Here is a 12,500-nt window from a genome sequence, read left to right as displayed (position 1 = left end):
AGTCAAAGCTTCATTGTTTTCACTGTGGGTTGTTTCTTGACTGTGCCATGGAAATAGCTGCTTCGACTCGAATTTCTCTTTTCCTTCTGCTTCCCCTGCTGTGGCTTTATTTCTTTGCTCTGGTAGATTTTTAGGGAATTTCCTTGGAAGCATCTTTGTCCCTTCAAGGACTGCCCATACATCTTTCTCGTTGTTAAGAGCCACTTCAGAATGAGGGCTCAGATCTGATGCTGGCCCTTGACTGGAAGTCTGTAACGCCCGTGTGGGTCAATGCAGCTTTAGTACCCCATGGCAGAGCAGCCACCTTCTGCAAAAAGGCAGCACTGGGTCAGCTCTGGCCACGGGTGTTCACAGATAAATGGCTTCTACAGCAGCAGGTGCCTTGCTCGACTTGACAGGTCTCTGCAGAAGCAGGTTCTCTGAACCCTTGGTTGTGTCTCTGCCTGGATGTGACTTGGCAGGCACAGGCTGGCCCTGTGCTGTGTTTCAGGCTGGTGACAGAACTCCTCTGGTACCCAGATGTTGCTGAACACTGGTCTGCACTCAGAGGCTGCCCTATGAGGTACAGCAAAAGGAAACTTGAGCATGACACAGCACACACTGCTCCCACCTGTGGGTATCCCACCCTCTGGGTAGGACTGTAGGCTGCCTGTACAGGGAACAGGGGCTGTGGCAGTGTTAGCCTGATTGTCTTAGAATCACAGAAGCATCATAGAATGGTTTGGGTTTCAAGGTTAATTATCATCTAGTTATAACCCTCCTGCCATGGGCAGGGACACCTTTCACTAGACCAGGTTGCTCAAAGCCCCATCCAGCCTGGCCTTGAACACTTTCAGGGATGGGCCATCCACAACTCTGTGGGCAACCTGTTCCAGTGTCTGACCACCCTCACAGTAAAGAATTTAATCGTAATATTTAATCTAGACCTGTCTGCCTGTCCTCTTTCAGTTAAAAGCCATCACTTCTATGTCCTATCACTACATCACTGTCTTCCAAAATACCACTTAATACCTTTTGTTTGTTGCTTTTTAATCCAGAAAATTTTCTATTAAATCCAGTATATCGACACATTAAGCATCATATTAACCATGCCCATATGCAGTTATGAAATTATCCCCAGGGAGCTCTAAACCCATCAGCGTCTCAGCTGTAAGAGGACAGGGAAAGCAGCACCACATGTGGTAGGTGTGAATGGCATTTCCCTAGGTTTCTATTTTTGGTGGTGATGGAAGAGTTAAAGATTTGTTTTCCACAGGAAGAACAGACAAAAACAAACAGCAGTGACAGTAATTGCTCTAGCTTATTTTATTTTAGTTGTCAATGGTGAGGTTTTTATATACCATCACTTGCCAGCACTTAATTGTTGTCACAGAGCCTCAGCTGCCAAATTACCTGTCTCCTGCTATGTGAAGGGCTCTTATGTCATTTGCCTTCTGAAGAAGCCATGGCCATTCCAGAGTTAAGGCTAGGTTATTTTTTGCTTCACACAGGTACTAAACACTTTTCCTTGTGTTAAGTATAAATAGAAGATCAGGTTGTCTTTCAAACAACTGAGCAGGCTGGTGGGAGAGGAGGCTGCTGACAGCAGGGAGCTGCCACCCCATCACCAATAAGATTCTGAGGTGGCACAGGAGAGCTGGGCAGAGTTAGTTGTAGCTTCGAGAGCAACCAGATGACCTAAAAAGCAAGCAGGAACAATCCACCTACAAGCACAGTGGACAAGTGGGGGAGCGTGGTGCATAAAGCTGCTCTGTTTTCTTTAAATAGAAAGTGTCATAGAGATGAGGTCTAGGTCAATGTTCTGGCCACAACTTGCTTCTGCCGTGGCACACCGATCTCTCACAGTACTCACACTGATCTTTCACCAGAACCTCTGTGTTTACATTGCCTGAGATTTTACCCTCCATACCTGAAGGGCTTCATAAAACTGAGTGCTGCTGCATTGCTGCAGAAGGCAAGCACTGGGGCTGGCTGGCTGGGTAATGCAGGGAAGAGGGGACTGCCTGGGTGGTCTCTCCACATCTCGCATTTTAACAGGTTCACATGTCTCTCATTTTCATTTTATTTCCATCTGTTTTACCTTCAGGTTCATGACACCCCGGTGTTATAATTTACCCAGAGCTTATGGACAGATGGAGACTTAAGGGGAATTTTGTCTAAGTATATTTTCTGCTAGCCTGGTGCAGACCAGGGACTTCAACCAGTCTACTGAGGTTTTGATGAATGCACTGATCACCCACTGTTTGTGCTCCAGAGATAAAAATCCTTAGTTACTCCATTCTATCTGAATTAAGACTGCTTGGTTCACTCAGTTTTTTGTCTCTGGCAGATGTGCAGCATAGCAAAGGGGGAAGCTGCCTTCTACTCACTCAACCAGAGGGGCTGGCTGTGATCTGATCTCCCTGCCCTGGGTACCCTCCTAAGGACATGAAGCCACAAAGGGGAGAGTTTGGTAAATGCCCCATTGTCTCCAGGACATGAAATTATAGGAACAAGACATTACCAGGGTACACACAGCTTCCATGTGCTCCTGGGTCAGTTCACACCCCATGTCTGTAGTTTATAGAGCAGGAACACTCAAGGTCCAGGTTCTGGTTTCAGATCAAGCATCTCATTTCCTACCTGCCTTCCATGAAAAACTTTCATCCTGCTGTACTGAACTTGCCAGCAGTGTTGGGAGATGCAAAACACAGATCATCTAGAATATTGTGTCTGGTCTGAGAAGAAAAAGAAAATAATAATGAGGTATTATAATTTGACTGTTGTGGTGCGTGAAACTGTCAAAAGAAGCCCCTTGTCCACACCCTGGTGAAGATGTGAGGCTGTGCCCCAGTGAACCAACTGCTTGCCTCTGGGATGGAAAATATTTCAATACTTTGTTTTGAAAATGTGCAAAGATGTTAATGTTTAACTGGGAAAGGTTGCATTATCTGCTGAAATCAACAAAGTGCACCCACAGAGGAGTCAAACGGGACATTCTGTCTGTGCTTCGCAGCTGTGTGAGGAAACAATCACAGTGAACACTGTCCACCTCTCATGCAGAAGAATCACACAAACCCCACAGAGGCCCTTTCTTACATATGCTATTGGAACAGGGCTTACAAAAGCTTCAGCTCATGTGTGGGCCTTCCACCGAGAACTGAATTTCCACCTTGAAGGTGAAATCTGGGTTAGCATGACACCATCTGTCTAACTTACCCATTTTGCATGAGAACATGATGCACTTGCCCAACATTTTGAGTGCTGTGTAGAGCGACTGTATAGGGAGACCATGAGAGAAAAGTGCTTCTGGGAACTACAGGAGTTTTATACTGAGTTCTTTAAAGCACATGAATAATACTTGCCTGAAATGTTACTTCCTTGTACAAGATAAAAGTTTCTTTAAGCAGAATTCAAACAACATTTATTTTGATAAATACTTTCAGGGAACTTCAGGTTTATAAAGGTAATTTGGTAAAAATTGGGTTTTAAATGAATACTGAAAGGAAAAGACTGAAAAGTTACTAGTTTTGAGTAATTTATTCAATGATAAGAATAATCAGGCAAAAAAATGTTTGGAAGTCTGAAAATTCAGAGATAGTATCCAGTGATTAACTATGTTGTCTCCTTTCCTAGTCACAGGTAGCTCATGGCTGCAGTAACAGTTTCATTAAATTCCAGGTATGCCATCCATCCTGCCCTCTGCTTGCTGGTGCTTTGCCATAGCTCCTCTTCCAGTCTGCTCTGGGAACCAAATGCACTCCAGTCTGGGCAGGGGCTTTTTGGTAAATCCAGTTGCACTGCCTGCTGACATCAGGCTCAGATGTACAGCATCTGGGAAAAGAATCAGTTGATCTGCTGGTCTTCTGGTCCCCAGCACAGGTGACACTGTACAGGGCAAGTTGTTTTGATTCTGCTGTTTTGCTTCATGGCTGGGGCAGGGACAAAGTTTGGGAGCTGGGTGTGGGGGCAAAAGGGGAGAAATTTGGCAGCCTCTTTACTAGTGGAGTAAGTTGAGAAAGATATTTTTTTCTTTTGTATACAGTTAAAAATTCAGATTTATTCTATGAACGTATTTCTAACTACAACCCTCAGTATAAATGAAAACTTCCCTGTTGTGTTTATAAAACAAATCATATCTACACTGCTGGAAGGCAAAGCCCAATGCTGGCACAATAACACGCAGGGCAGGTTGAACCAGTTCAGCACAGCTGAACTTCTGAACCAGAGCTGGATCACATCCCACACTTTGACGCATAGACGGAGATGGCCACATGACTTCCCTCACTAGATCACATAAAAACACCCCCAAAGACAGTGTCTGGAGCCTGCTTAGACCCAGGGGGCTGAGCATGACAGAGGAGTTGTTTCCAGAAGCAGTAGCCAGGTGACAAGCCAGAGAGGAAAACCTACAGCCGTGTACAACTATGGGATCAGTGGGAACTACTGGAAGTAATTCAAAAGGTCTTCAATGACTATATCTGAAGGGCAAGAGGGGGATGAATAACTATGGCTTTGATGCACAGCATTGATCCCTCATGGCAAATCTCAGTAGAACCACCAAGAGTGCTTTGTGTGTACTTGCCTAAAATCAACTTTTCTAAATATCTGAAGAGTGTAAATGGTGGAGAAGAGACTGCATCCAGGAACTGGCATGTGGAGATGCTTCTGTCAGGTCCTTCCTTATCATGAGCCAGCCCAGTCCCACCTGCAATTAGTTTGCATTGCCATGGCCATAGCTAAGAAGTGTCTTTGTATCTGCTATCACTAAGGCTTGACCCAATGCCGAATTGCCCAGGCATGGATGCAGCAATTTTACCCCATGCTCCCTCTTTGGAAAGGACAGAAATGCCTCTGACTAGAGAGACACTCAGAGGTTTGGCTTTCAGCCCTCTGTAAGGGCCTTTTCTACAGAAGGGTATCTGAGGTCTGCTTGCTAGAAGAGAAAGCTGAAGACTTCAAAGGTCTCTCTAGCTTCCCATGGTGAAGCCATCATTTAGGCTGTTTAGCACCAAAGATTAGATTTGGGGTGTTTTCCAATAACCTACTGCATCATCATTTACTCACGTTACTAATAGTCCAGCAGATCTTGATGACCTTTGCAAAAATAACATCAAACTAGATTGACATATTTGGTTTAGAAGATGCTAATCAATATCTATTTTGTTAGCCAATATGCTTATGTCTCCTGTTATTGTGATTTATTTCGTTATTGTTGACCAAAGGTGATTGAATGGGTGATAACAGTACTGAAAGTGGCAAGGGTTAATAAATGCAGATGAGGTTGTCATCTTATTACCAGAGTGCAGGAAGTGAAGCACAGCCATTTAATTAACCTAGTCGCAATGAATTTTATGCAACATGCAGTTAACACTTCATCTATTAAAACCACGAAGCAGATGGTTGTGAGCAGTTTTGTCTGCCATAAATAGGGTACCAATTTAAATTACTCGCTGCACAGGATTTTATAGGACAAAATTATCTAGATATTAAATGGTGAGATATTTAATAATCTCTTTCTTTTAAGTCATGGATATATCAGAGTCTTGGTTCAACAGTAGAAAACTCAATTACTTCCATGAAATTCCCAAAATGGAGAGCTTAAAAAAAAAAAGAAAAAACATTGATGAATTGTCATTTCTTCAAACTCCAAGGCCTTTAGTCATCATCTATGCTAGAGAATATATACTCCATTATAAAGTTTTATCCTACTTTCTCTATCTGCCTAAGAGATTTTTATTATTCACATAAATGGATAATCCTAGTTGACTATTTAAAGGCCACATTTATCAATAGACTGGTAGTTTCTCTCTTGCTCTTGAAAAATGATTGTGATAAATATTACAAAATTTAACATTTTCCTTTTTATTTCCCACAGTTAGGGAGAGTTATACGAGCACATGACTGCACATATGGGCAAGGGGGCTGGATATCAAGGGCACTGCAGGCAACTTAGTGCCTGAAGCTGAGTAGCTGCTTTGCTTCCCTGTCTTTTATCCTAGGGAGGGCAATGTAAACTTAAAAAAAACCAACCAACCAACCAAGCAAAACTAAACACAGTTGTGTGATATGGCTTTATACGCACATAACAATTGAGACACTTCTGGAACTTGCCAGCTCTTGAAATCATTTCCTGCACAAAATTGCTGCCCTCATATACAAGGCACAGGAAGAAGCAAAAAGGCTCTTCTTGATTGCCTCAGGACAATGTGAAACCCATTTTTCAGCAGAGAAGCAAATGTTTGTTTGAAATCAGAGCAGAATCCCAGGAATAAAAGCAAAGCCTGAGACAGCAGAGCAAGTAGGTTGCTGCACACCCAGAATTGTGCAGCTCCCACAGTCCCAGGCAAGGGCAGAAAATTGTCTCTCCACTCCTTCAGAAAAAACAAATCTGACGGACTTTCCTTTGGCATTCTCCTTCTGCCTTGGAAGTCAGAGGCTTGACAACAAGGCTATGCTTCTGGTGAATAGGGTTCATTAAGCCCGAAGAAAGCCAGAGGGTGTGCATTCATTTGTTTGAATGACTCTCGGAGACTCCTTTATTTGAATGACTTTTTCCTTAGAGAGGCAGAAGGCAAGTGTGTCCTTTGTCACCTCCTCTGATTGCTCTGTCCACTGAACCGCTAGCAATAGCTATCAGAAAGTCTCCAGAGATTTGAGGCATCACAATTCATGACAAAGGACATAAATTGCTCTTTTCACAGATGACATCCTGCTTTATCTCAGTAAAACACAAATCTCTGTTCAATGCCTGAAGAAGTCCTGGAGCATTACTTCACTGGAGCAAGGCTTCATGGAAATATGACTAAATCAGAGGTGATCCTTACACAATCATCCAGTGAGATTTTTTTCATTCTCTGTGCTGTTGACCCGCAGGAGAATTCAACTATTTAATGGTACCAGCCCCACCCTGCTAAGCAAACTACCACAGTTCTTTTTCAACCCTTCATATCAAGGCCAGAAAGGACTTCATTTGCTATTGAACGTACTAACACAGATTTGGTTCAGCTGTAAGAAAAATGAGTCACATGATCCTGAGTGGTAAATAACATGCAAAAGAGACCAAGAATCAAGTTTCTGAGGCTCAGCAAAACCAAAATAAAAGTGAAGGCTTACCCTAATGGGGACATGTGATGAGCAGGCAGAGTTATTGCTCTCTTGGGAAGGGCATGCAGAGCTCCCAGCATCAGCCCCTCCACACAAGGAGCCGAGGGGCACTTGACTACTCTTTCTTCCTTCACATTCAGTTCACAGCCAAGTCTTATGGATTTCTTGAGGAGTACAGGCAGATCTAGAGACCACGCCATCACTTCTGGGAGAAGGACAATCACCTTTGTGCAGCCACACACATCAAGGCCCCCACAGATTGCCAAAGCAGCAGGCCACAGTGCATAAAAGGTAGGAAGGAGAAGAATGAGGAGCAGAACATGGTCTTTGTTCAAGAGTATAACCAAATAAACTTTGAACAGTTCAAAACTAATTTTTATTTGGTTTCCATTCAAACATACTATAAGTTAGTTCCTTCCTAGCAGTTGCTGCTGAAGAGAAATGGATAGCCAGCTGGTTGGCGACCATGCCCTAAGTCACAGAAGCTACCACTACTATAAAGGGGATCTCTGCCCTTTTCACCTAGAAATAATAATAAAAAAGGTGTGTTAGTGCAAGTTTGACAGTAGCAGTTTTTAAGATGCAGTGATTTACTGTCAGTCCATGCATACCAAACCACATCAATATCCACAGTCTGATAGTTTCCCCTTTTTCGTAAAACATCATTAACAGGATTTCCTATAACAATAAATACTGAAACACTGTGAAACAGTTAAAAATATTGATTGGATATTGATGGATATTGATTGGATATTGATATTGATATTGATTGGATATTGATGTGTTTGTTCAGATAGGTCAATACTACTGGTCAGTCTGAGATGCTGAGGCATTTCAAGGCAAAGTGACCAGCCTGGGACAACTTGGGTTGTAGGTCAGGCCCAGAAACAAACCCTGTCTCCTGACTGCCAAGTCAGTGCTTTATCAACAAAGTGCATTGCTCTTTAGTATGTTCATTTATAATGCAGATTAGGTGGATGAGAGGGAAATTTAATCATTTAGAATGACTAATAACTATGCTAATGTGTTCAGATAAAATAAGCATTCACATATGCTGAAAGCCTTTATAGTGTAATAAACTTCTGTTATCTTTTGAGGCGTGTAGTACTTTGATTTTCATATACCAACTCCTTTTTATTTCAAGTGCAGTAAAAACATTTATTTTAAAAAGACTGCAAAGCTCAAGACTGCTGAACCTCTTTTCAGTAGTGCTTGTGTGAAGTGCTGACAAACTACTCAGAATAGTGGGCTCAGCGGTTTGGGGTTTCTTTAGTTTGCTGGGTTTTTTTGCTCTCTGACAAAGTGTGTCAAACCAATTTGAAGACTTGGACTTCAGAGATGGTGAAGAGCTTTGAGGATATTGATTTCAATGACTCTGTATAGAAACACTAATCCTCTTGGAAGTTACTTTTATTTTTCTGCATATGATCAAACATATTTTGATCCCCTGTCTAGATTTCTATTGTTCTTCCACATAAAATAGACACATTTATACAACATTTTAAAAAGTTTTTTCTCTGCTGTTGCAGGGCCTGTTGCTAATGACTTGCCATGATCTCTGGTACAATGTGCGACACTCGCAGCTTTTCCTCTGGCTGCAGTTCCTCTGTTATATCCTTCCCGCTGCAGCCACAGACACCAAAGTTATAGCTGCTGAGGTGCAGGTCAGGCTTAATGTTTCAGGAAGCAGATCTCTTTTGCCTGAAAACATCTCCAAGTTGTTGATGGTGCAACCAGCACAGAAGGTCAGCCCTGTAGCCTAGCAGCCTGTTTTATTATGGCACAGCCTTGACATCCTTGGGGAAAAACATGATGCTGTTTTTTTACTCTTGTGCTGCACTGTGTTATGGTTCTCCTGTATGGAGCACTTCAAAAGCAGAAAAGTAAGTGAGAAGTCATGGGAGAAAATAATCTCAGAGCGATACAAAAAAAAGAAGCTAACATTCACTATTCATTTCAACCTGCACTGAAAATGATTCTATTCAGTTTGGAGAAAATCAACTGTCTTGTAAGAAAAAGGAAGTAGACCAAATGCAGTAATATTATTTGTTTAGTCTTCTTCCCTTGAGCAGAATGAAATATCAAAATACCCTGTCTATAAAAGGAGAGAATCACCTGGTAGGAGGCAATAAATGACCTCATATTAGAGACATCGTCAAGACCAATGGAAGGTCTTGGGGCCTGTTTTTCCCTTTCAATAGGACAATGAAGGATAACTAAAATAAAAAAACTATAAAGCAATGGTGTCTCATTCTGGATTAAAGCACGAGCCTCACCAAAAACATTAGAATAAGATTGTGCCCTAAAAGAAGACATGGGGCCTCTCTACCCAGTTGACTTTTGTGAATGAGCACAGAGAGCTCTATAAAGGGATGGCTGCCAGCCCAGGGAAGGCACAAGTGCTGTGAAGGGCATCATCAGGGAAAAATTAGAAGATGAGTCTACTGAAGCTGAAGTAGAAAACAGAAGGAAGGCTGACTGGGAAAGTGCAAATCTTAGATAGTTTGTCAGAAAAATTGCCTACCTGTTCCCAGCTCCGTGGTGATGCACGGGTTATATTTGGCACTTGAGATTTTGTCATTCGCACTCCACTAAGTATTTGCTTGTGAGAACCTGTATTTATATCACAAGGTTAATCAGTCATGCTGCAAAGCAGTGCCACAGAATCAACATGAAGGGACAGACACGTCCAAGTCTTTAAATACTCACTGCCGATATTTTCTAAGCTGACCATGAAATCCAGATTCCCATAGCTGTATTCTTTACACGGAAGAGTGATGGAAAATAAAGGGTGATGGAAGAATTTTTTGTATCTAGCATTTCCCTGCAATCATGAAAATAGCCAGGAGGGCAGACAGCACGCACAGGCAGAGGCTATGCTGCCGCAGGAGCTGGGAGTGCCGGAGCAGCCCGTCCCGGCACGCCAGGCTGGATGCCTCGGGCTGGTTAGAGGCTTTACAGCGGACAACTGGGTTACGTTCCTCATCTGGCATAGGCTGAACCAGTGTAGATAACAGTCCTCATCTCCTTTTTTCAGATCCTTAGCAGAAATGTCATAGATAAGTGCAAGGTGTGAGTATTTAGGAGGAACATTTCCTTATCTTTTAATTAAGAATGTTACAGAGGTGTTTGGTTTTGGGTTTTTTTTTCTTTTTGCAAGGTAGGTAAAATAGTAGACTTTTCCAGTCTAACCTTTTAAAACTCAGGCATGTGATATGTGGTGAGAGCCCTGAGAGGCATTTAAATTATCTCTTTTGAGACCTTTCCATGCTTATTTTAGTTTCAATAGAATTGGGTCTGTTCCATATGTCCTGATTCACTACAGGATGCTTTTCTTGTTGGAGGAGTGGCTCTGTTTGATCAAGATGGTACTGACCTCATTTGTGAAATCAAGTATCAACTCAGTGTATGGGGAAGTGTCTTCCTAGCACAGCTTCTAACAAAAAATCTTGAAAAAGCAGTTCAATACAGCTTCTATTAAGAGTAAGCCAGAAAAAAAAGTACAAACCTTATGTAATGTCCTATCCTATAGACATTTAATTTTCCATTCACCTGATAAAAATTTTAATCAGAAAAAACTCTCATTTGAAATAAGAGCACTATCATATTTTTAACACTCTTAGGCTTCTGCTGCTATGAGAATATAAGATGCTGAAATTGTAATAGTAAGACTGCATAGTTCTTGTTTTTATCTTTGTGAGTGAGAAAAATTCTACATAGCTATTATCTGCATGTTCCCATACCCTATTCACAGATAGGGAAGCTAAGGGAGGAGTTTTACTCCATCATAACTGACCAGACATTATCAAGGTGTATATGCTATGTGAACAACTCAGCCCTCCCTTATTTTAACAGGTGTAATGTTTGCAAAGCTATGGCCTGAATGGTAAAAATATATATCTGAGGTATCCTTAATTAAGAGCTGTAAAAATATTGGTTGACTACAGGCTATGACTATATTTAGATACATGTTTCCCTGAAGAATTCGATCACCAGGGTAAAAATATTAAGTGTTGGTTTATAACATTGCTGTTTCCCTTTTATTTCCTCCTTCATGTGCATGTGGAATAGGAGAGAAGGGCTGGGGATAGGCTGAGGAGGGGATGATGTGTCCAGGTAGATCCAGTGGCTTAGCAAGAGGGTATAACACACTCTCCCTGCTTAAGAAAACTTTGGGAGAATTCAGTTACCCCTTGTGGCCCAAGGTCAGCCTGCACCAGCAGTACAGAGCCACACAGGTTAAATTGAATCTTTACCCTGGGCTTTTTCACCTGGAAAAGCTGCCATGGCAGTCAACTGGCACTTGCCTGAGAAATCTGTTCTGAGGGACACACAGATTTGTGCAATTCTACGCCCAGACTTGCTGTCGGGGGAACATCATGTGCATTTCTACTGCCTGAAACAAAATGAACCCCTGGAAAAAACACAACATAACTTCAGCCAACACACAGCCATCAGCAAAACATGCCAGGGCGGACACACTTGAGCGGTGCAGCAATGTCAGCAGCTGTGGGCTGTGGGCTTCTGTCCACCACTCCTGCCAGTGCACAGTCCCAGCACGGCCACGCAGACACGTGCCCAGGTGGCGCAGCCTCACAGCAGCTGTGATCTGGAAAAAAGTCCAAGGGAACAACTTTCTGGCATGGATGGGTAGACTCTGTCTAGCCTGCAGCAATGAACATGGATGGGAGTTAGCTAGTAGGAAAAAGTGAGCAGCAGCATTTTTTTGTATCAGCAGCTGGAAACAGAGAGGCCACGTGGGCCGTTACTCAGCTTAAGCATCCTATCCAAACTCTGCTTTAAAACAGGGAAAGTAGGAAACATGCCTAAAATCTGACAAATGGTGCAGAGGACTTCCCAGAAAAAGTACCTGGAGAAGATATGCACAGTCATCCACCCTCATGCTTTGGGAGGCTGTCTGCTCACTGAGTGTGGGTAGGGAGGACTTCTCATGGTACAGCACTGCATAGACAGTAAAGATCCTGGGCTTTTACACTCTTGTGCAAAGCATCCAGGTTTGACCACTGTTAGAGGCAATATAATACCCTGCTACAGATGGATCCATGGCACACTCTGCTATGGCAATTTCTGCTGCAGTGAATTTCCAGGAACATGGGAAGTTGCATTAATACCGGAGCTACGGCAGCAACAGCCACAGCAACAACTCCTCAGAGTTGCTCATCCCAGCTGTTAGAGAGGGACTGCAGATGCTTTCTGCCTTATTTTCTGTTGCTGTTTTTAAATGTAGGAGATGCACATGATTAAATGGTCTAGATCTGGACATCGTATTTTAATCTCAGGGTGTGTGTCAGAGAAAGACAGAATGGATTAGTTTCTGAATTAGTATTTGTAACAGTTCTACAAACAGACAAATTCATAGTCAATGTTTCATTTAAAAGCCTCTTTAAAGAGTT

General features: G+C 42.5%; 1 long non-coding RNA gene across 1 annotated transcript; it reads right to left on the bottom strand.

Annotated features, from left to right (window-relative positions):
- Nucleotides 1-8,871: 8,871 nt before the first annotated feature.
- Nucleotides 8,872-9,904, bottom strand: LOC108502046. The gene is made up of 3 exons (XR_001876333.1): nucleotides 9,796-9,904; nucleotides 9,611-9,699; nucleotides 8,872-8,953 (listed from the first exon to the last, which is right to left on the bottom strand). It is a non-coding gene; the product is annotated as an uncharacterized LOC108502046 (long non-coding RNA).
- Between the last annotated feature and the right edge of the window lie 2,596 nt (nucleotides 9,905-12,500).

Source organism: Lepidothrix coronata, unplaced genomic scaffold (genome assembly GCF_001604755.1).
Source record: "Lepidothrix coronata isolate B3197 unplaced genomic scaffold, Lepidothrix_coronata-1.0 Scaffold111, whole genome shotgun sequence".
NCBI lineage: Eukaryota > Metazoa > Chordata > Aves > Passeriformes > Pipridae > Lepidothrix > Lepidothrix coronata.
This window is presented reverse-complemented; position numbering and strand designations above follow the sequence as displayed.